The 7,828-nt window shown below is 57.3% G+C and overlaps 2 non-coding genes across 2 annotated transcripts; both read right to left on the bottom strand.

Moving 5' to 3' along the window:
* Positions 1-2,601: 2,601 nt before the first annotated feature.
* On the bottom strand, positions 2,602-2,756 carry LOC124741860. The gene has a single exon (XR_007010088.1). It is a non-coding gene; the product is annotated as a 5.8S ribosomal RNA (ribosomal RNA).
* Positions 2,757-3,108: 352 nt separating this feature from the next.
* LOC124741862 lies at positions 3,109-5,017 on the bottom strand. The gene has a single exon (XR_007010090.1). It is a non-coding gene; the product is annotated as a small subunit ribosomal RNA (ribosomal RNA).
* Positions 5,018-7,828: the final 2,811 nt, after the last annotated feature.

Here is a 7,828-nt window from a genome sequence, read left to right as displayed (position 1 = left end):
CTGACCCACTTCCCGACCAAGCCCGACACGCCCCGATCCTCAGAGCCAATCCTTATCCCGAAGTTACGGATCCAATTTGCCGACTTCCCTTACCTACATTATTCTATCGACTAGAGGCTCTTCACCTTGGAGACCTGCTGCGGATATGGGTACGAACCGGCGCGACACCTCCACGTGGCCCTCTCCCGGATTTTCAAGGTCCGAGGGGAAGATCGGGACACCGCCGCAACTGCGGTGCTCTTCGCGTTCCAAACCCTATCTCCCTGCTAGAGGATTCCAGGGAACTCGAACGCTCATGCAGAAAAGAAAACTCTTCCCCGATCTCCCGACGGCGTCTCCGGGTCCTTTTGGGTTACCCCGACGAGCATCTCTAAAAGAGGGGCCCGACTTGTATCGGTTCCGCTGCCGGGTTCCGGAATAGGAACCGGATTCCCTTTCGCCCAACGGGGGCCAGCACAAAGCGCATCATGCTATGACGGCCCCCATCAACATCGGATTTCTCCTAGGGCTTAGGATCGACTGACTCGTGTGCAACGGCTGTTCACACGAAACCCTTCTCCGCGTCAGCCCTCCAGGGCCTCGCTGGAGTATTTGCTACTACCACCAAGATCTGCACCGACGGCGGCTCCAGGCAGGCTCACGCCCAGACCCTTCTGCGCCCACCGCCGCGACCCTCCTACTCGTCAGGGCTTCGCGGCCGGCCGCAAGGACCGGCCATGACTGCCAGACTGACGGCCGAGTATAGGCACGACGCTTCAGCGCCATCCATTTTCAGGGCTAGTTGCTTCGGCAGGTGAGTTGTTACACACTCCTTAGCGGATTCCGACTTCCATGGCCACCGTCCTGCTGTCTTAAGCAACCAACGCCTTTCATGGTTTCCCATGAGCGTCGATTCGGGCGCCTTAACTCGGCGTTTGGTTCATCCCACAGCGCCAGTTCTGCTTACCAAAAGTGGCCCACTTGGCACTCCGATCCGAGTCGTTTGCTCGCGGCTTCAGCATATCAAGCAAGCCGGAGATCTCACCCATTTAAAGTTTGAGAATAGGTTGAGGTCGTTTCGGCCCCAAGGCCTCTAATCATTCGCTTTACCGGATGAGACTCGTACGAGCACCAGCTATCCTGAGGGAAACTTCGGAGGGAACCAGCTACTAGATGGTTCGATTAGTCTTTCGCCCCTATACCCAGCTCCGACGATCGATTTGCACGTCAGAATCGCTACGGACCTCCATCAGGGTTTCCCCTGACTTCGTCCTGGCCAGGCATAGTTCACCATCTTTCGGGTCCCAACGTGTACGCTCTAGGTGCGCCTCACCTCGCAATGAGGACGAGACGCCCCGGGAGTGCGGAGGCCGCCGCCCCGTGAAGGGCGGGGAAGCCCCATCCTCCCTCGGCCCGCGCAAGGCGAGACCTTCACTTTCATTACGCCTTTAGGTTTCGTACAGCCCAATGACTCGCGCACATGTTAGACTCCTTGGTCCGTGTTTCAAGACGGGTCGTGAAATTGTCCAAAGCTGAAGCGCCGCTGACGGGAGCGATTATTCCGCCCGAGAGCATCCCGAGCCAACAGCGGCGCGGGTCCGGGGCCGGGCCAGGTAGGTCCGTCATCCGGGAAGAACCGCGCGCGCTTGCCGGGAGCCCGAGCGCCCAAAGGGGCGAATCGACTCCTCCAGATATACCGCCGGGCAGCCAGCCAGGACACCGGGGCTCTGCCCAACAGACGCGAACCGAGGCCCGCGGAAGGACAGGCTGCGCACCCGGGCCGTAGGCCGGCACCCAGCGGGTCGCGACGTCCTACTAGGGGAGAAGTGCGGCCCACCGCACACCGGAACGGCCCCACCCCGCGGCGAGTGGAAAGGCAACCGGACACGACCCCGCCGCGGATTGCTCCGCGCGGGCGGCCGGCCCCATCTGCCGAGGGCGGAGGCCAGTGGCCGGATGGGCGTGAATCTCACCCGTTCGACCTTTCGGACTTCTCACGTTTACCCCAGAACGGTTTCACGTACTTTTGAACTCTCTCTTCAAAGTTCTTTTCAACTTTCCCTCACGGTACTTGTTCGCTATCGGTCTCGTGGTCATATTTAGTCTCAGATGGAGTTTACCACCCACTTGGAGCTGCACTCTCAAGCAACCCGACTCGAAGGAGAGGTCCCGCCGACGCTCGCACCGGCCGCTACGGGCCTGGCACCCTCTACGGGCCGTGGCCTCATTCAAGTTGGACTTGGGCTCGGCGCGAGGCGTCGGGGTAGTGGACCCTCCCAAACACCACATGCCACGACAGGCGGCAGCCTGCGGGGTTCGGTGCTGGACTCTTCCCTGTTCGCTCGCCGCTACTGGGGGAATCCTTGTTAGTTTCTTTTCCTCCGCTTAGTAATATGCTTAAATTCAGCGGGTAGTCTCGCCTGCTCTGAGGTCGTTGTACGAGGTGTCGCACGCCACACCGCCAGCCGGCTGTGCACGCTACCGAGAAAGTACCGGTATGCGAACCGCCAGGCGACGGGCGCGCATCGCACGTTTGAGGAGACGCGGCCGGCCCCACAGGCGGCCGCGACACTCCCAGGTCTGCGAAGCGGGGCAAACGCCGCGCGCTTCAGTATACGTAGCCGACCCTCAGCCAGACGTGGCCCGGGAACGGAATCCATGGACCGCAATGTGCGTTCGAAACGTCGATGTTCATGTGTCCTGCAGTTCACATGTCGACGCGCAATTTGCTGCGTTCTTCATCGACCCACGAGCCGAGTGATCCACCGTCCTGGGTGATCTTTTCTCAAGTTTCCGCCGTCTCTTTCGAGACGGTCGCATAGGCGGGAGTGAGGCGTGTGGCGGCCCCTGTTCCAGCGTTCTGTGTCCAACGGCCTCACGGCCGACGGGCGTCGTACGGCTCCACACCGGAGCGGACAGGCACTCGGGCGAAAGTCATTCAAAACCGGCGCCAGGCGCCAGGTGCCGCAGGCCAGCCGCTCCAGCGCTTCAGCGCTCGTACCACACAACATTGCCGCTAGTTTTGAGAGGCACGCGTGGTTCCGCACGCGGCGCACGGCTACTGCGAGCCGTACAGGTAGCGTGTTGCGCGACACGACACGCACATCGAAAGACATGCAGTCTAGTCGGTAATGATCCTTCCGCAGGTTCACCTACGGAAACCTTGTTACGACTTTTACTTCCTCTAAATGATCAAGTTTGGTCATCTTTCCGGTAGCATCGGCAACGACAGAGTCAATGCCGCGTACCAGTCCGAAGACCTCACTAAATCATTCAATCGGTAGTAGCGACGGGCGGTGTGTACAAAGGGCAGGGACGTAATCAACGCGAGCTTATGACTCGCGCTTACTGGGAATTCCTCGTTCATGGGGAACAATTGCAAGCCCCAATCCCTAGCACGAAGGAGGTTCAGCGGGTTACCCCGACCTTTCGGCCTAGGAAGACACGCTGATTCCTTCAGTGTAGCGCGCGTGCGGCCCAGAACATCTAAGGGCATCACAGACCTGTTATTGCTCAATCTCGTGCGGCTAGAAGCCGCCTGTCCCTCTAAGAAGAAAAGTAATCGCTGACAGCACGAAGGATGTCACGCGACTAGTTAGCAGGCTAGAGTCTCGTTCGTTATCGGAATTAACCAGACAAATCGCTCCACCAACTAAGAACGGCCATGCACCACCACCCACCGAATCAAGAAAGAGCTATCAATCTGTCAATCCTTCCGGTGTCCGGGCCTGGTGAGGTTTCCCGTGTTGAGTCAAATTAAGCCGCAGGCTCCACTCCTGGTGGTGCCCTTCCGTCAATTCCTTTAAGTTTCAGCTTTGCAACCATACTTCCCCCGGAACCCAAAAGCTTTGGTTTCCCGGAGGCTGCCCGCCGAGTCATCGGAGGAACTGCGGCGGATCGCTGGCTGGCATCGTTTATGGTTAGAACTAGGGCGGTATCTGATCGCCTTCGAACCTCTAACTTTCGTTCTTGATTAATGAAAACATACTTGGCAAATGCTTTCGCTTCTGTTCGTCTTGCGACGATCCAAGAATTTCACCTCTAACGTCGCAATACGAATGCCCCCGCCTGTCCCTATTAATCATTACCTCGGGTTCCGAAAACCAACAAAATAGAACCGAGGTCCTATTCCATTATTCCATGCACACAGTATTCAGGCGGGCTTGCCTGCTTTAAGCACTCTAATTTGTTCAAAGTAAACGTGCCGGCCCACCGAGACACTCAATAAAGAGCACCCTGGTAGGATTTCAACGGGGTCCGCCTCGGGACGCACGAGCACGCACGGGGCGGTCGCACGCCTTCGGCTCGCCCCACCGGCAGGACGTCCCACGATACATGCCAGTTAAACACCGACGGGCGGTGAACCAACAGCGTGGGACACAAATCCAACTACGAGCTTTTTAACCGCAACAACTTTAATATACGCTATTGGAGCTGGAATTACCGCGGCTGCTGGCACCAGACTTGCCCTCCAATAGATACTCGTTAAAGGATTTAAAGTGTACTCATTCCGATTACGGGGCCTCGGATGAGTCCCGTATCGTTATTTTTCGTCACTACCTCCCCGTGCCGGGAGTGGGTAATTTGCGCGCCTGCTGCCTTCCTTGGATGTGGTAGCCGTTTCTCAGGCTCCCTCTCCGGAATCGAACCCTGATTCCCCGTTACCCGTTACAACCATGGTAGGCGCAGAACCTACCATCGACAGTTGATAAGGCAGACATTTGAAAGATGCGTCGCCGGTACGAGGACCGTGCGATCAGCCCAAAGTTATTCAGAGTCACCAAGGCAAACGGACCGGACGAGCCGACCGATTGGTTTTGATCTAATAAAAGCGTCCCTTCCATCTCTGGTCGGGACTCTGTTTGCATGTATTAGCTCTAGAATTACCACAGTTATCCAAGTAACGTGGGTACGATCTAAGGAACCATAACTGATTTAATGAGCCATTCGCGGTTTCACCTTAATGCGGCTTGTACTGAGACATGCATGGCTTAATCTTTGAGACAAGCATATGACTACTGGCAGGATCAACCAGGGAGCTGCGTCAACTAGAGCTGAGCAGCCGGCCGCCCGGGAGTGTGTCCCGGGGGCCCGCGCGAACACGCAAGCGTCCGCTCAATCATTCTGCAAACAGGAGGAGGCTGAGCTCCCCTGCACAATACACCTCGAAACCCTCTCAGGTCCCGGCGGCGCGCAGCGCCGTCCCAAGTACTTGGTCGGGTTCGAGAGAGGCGCAATCGCCCGGAGTTAGGCGAGTAGACGCTTTCGGTGCGACCACCCGTGCTCCCAACTGAGCTTGCCGCTGCCGACAGAGGCCCGGGAGCGTGCTGTCGTGGCATTGCCGGCGGGAGACAACACGCGCCACCTACGGTGACCGGCAGCTCCAACGCCAGCGCCACAGAAGGACAAAAGCCCCACTTGGGTGCCGAAGCGAACTCTCCCAGCACAGCGCACACGCCAACACATCCGCACAGCTGCGATACAAACCACCAGCGAGAACCGCTGGGGCGACCGAGCAGCAGACGGCGTCGCGGCGCCGAGCGCCGGGCGGCGGCGCATCCTCAACGCACACAGTCCTCAATCGGACCAGCACACTGCAGATGTCCACCGCGCTTCGCACCGGGCCCGCGAGGACCTACTTTGGCCGCACGGCGCCGCGCGCAGGGTGCGCCGGCGCGCAGCTGCGACGCCTGCCGCGTCCGTCGGCCGGCGCGCCTGCCACTGGCCGCCCCCACCAGCCGGCTGTAGCGCGTGCGCCCACGCACCGCGCGGCCAGCACGCCGGGAGGCGCCCCCTCACCGGCCGGGGACGGTCCCACCCAGCCACCGCCGCGTATCGCTTCACACCCAGATGCCGTTCAGTTTCGTCGGCATGGTGGGTATCGCTGGAACAACCGGTTAGTACCTCAACCTATCGTCGCCATCACCGATTCACCCCTAGCGAGAACAACCGCACCACAACGGGTTACCATTTCTTCATTTGCGTAACTTCACCAGAAAACGTAGGCGTCCATCGCCATTTGCAACTTCAACCATTATTGCATGCCTGTGTCAGGTGTCACGCCACACTACGTCTGCCCACATACACGCAACAAAATGTGCACGCCTAGACAATACGTGGAAGGTGGCCCCCGTACGTATGCGATGTCCATTGCTCGAACGACTGTCAACCGGCTTCTGTAGCATGTCGCAGATATGGAACGCGCTGCACCATGCCATCACGGTGTGTGAGGAGAGACGACTAGGTCCGAATACATCAACAGACAGCTCATGCTGATCGCCATCCACGGCGTCCGTTCCTCCCACACGTCTCTATGGCGTACCACACTGCAATCCAGCTCTCATAGGGAGACGACACGTAGCTGCGTGCACAATATTTGCACTGTATGGTCCGCCGTTTTTGGGCGCAGTCGTTGTACGGTCACACATGTGCCACGATGTATCATTCAGTACATAAGGACGAATGTGCAGTACAGATTGTGGTTCACGCGTACGACATCAGCGGACAGTTGACACAGGCCGCACCACAACGTAGCCTGCGTACGTCGCATGCGAAGGGCATTGAACATGCAAACTTGTCACCAACCACCTTGCGAAGGCAGGGGGCAAGGTGGGGACGTGGGGAGAGGTGGGGGGGGGGGGGGGGGCGGCATGTACGCCCTGCTGCCATCCACATTACAGTGTACAGCAGGAGCATGTGGAAAGTCAGCAAGACTTGCAAGGTGTTTAACATGAAGCGATACACAGGGGAGCGGGCAGTGCGAGTAGCGAACTATATTGCGAGGGTTGCGGGTGGGCAACACTACACTAATTGAACGAGTCGTATAACAATTACAGAGCAGGTTTAGGCGACAACGTGGGTTACGATAGGCGACAACGTGGGTTACGTTAGGGGACAACGTGGGTTACGTTAGGGGACAACGTGGGTTACGTTAGGGGACAACGTGGGTTACGTTAGGGGACAACGTGGGTTACGTTAGGGGACAACGTGGGTTACGTTAGGGGACAACGTGGGTTACGTTAGGGGACAACGTGGGTTAGGTTAAGGCACAACATGGGTTAGGTTAAGGCACAACATGGGTTAGGTTAAGGCACAACATGGGTTAGGTTAAGGCACAACATGGGTTAGGTTAAGGCACAACATGGGTTAGGTTACGGCACAACATGGGTTAGGTTAAGGCACAACATGGGTTAGGTTAGGGGACAACATGGGTTAGGTTAGGGGACAACATGGGTTAGGTTAAGGCACAACATGGGTTAGGTTAAGGCACAACATGGGTTAGGTTAGGGGACAACATGGGTTAGGTTAGGGCACAACATGGGTTAGGTTAGGGGACAACATGGGTTAGGTTAGGGGACAACATGGGTTAGGTTAGGGGACAACATGGGTTAGGTTAGGGGACAACATGGGTTAGGTTAGGGGACAACATGGGTTAGGTTAGGGGACAACATGGGTTAGGTTAGGGGACAACATGGGTTAGGTTAGGGGACAACATGGGTTAGGTTAAGGCACAACATGGGTTAGGTTAGGGGACAACATGGGTTAGGTTAGGGGACAACATGGGTTAGGTTAGGGGACAACATGGGTTAGGTTAGGGGACAACATGGGTTAGGTTAGGGGACAACATGGGTTAGGTTAAGGCACAACATGGGTTAGGTTAGGGCACAACATGGGTTAGGTTAGGGCACAACATGGGTTAGGTTAGGGCACAACATGGGTTAGGTTAGGGGACAACATGGGTTAGGTTAGGGGACAACATGGGTTAGGTTAGGGGACAACATGGGTTAGGTTAGGGGACAACATGGGTTAGGTTAGGGGACAACATGGGTTAGGTTAGGGGACAACATGG

Source organism: Schistocerca piceifrons, unplaced genomic scaffold, assembly GCF_021461385.2.
Source record: "Schistocerca piceifrons isolate TAMUIC-IGC-003096 unplaced genomic scaffold, iqSchPice1.1 HiC_scaffold_202, whole genome shotgun sequence".
Taxonomy (NCBI): domain Eukaryota; kingdom Metazoa; phylum Arthropoda; class Insecta; order Orthoptera; family Acrididae; genus Schistocerca; species Schistocerca piceifrons.
Note: the sequence above shows the minus strand (reverse complement) of the source record. Positions and strands in the feature narration are given on the sequence as shown.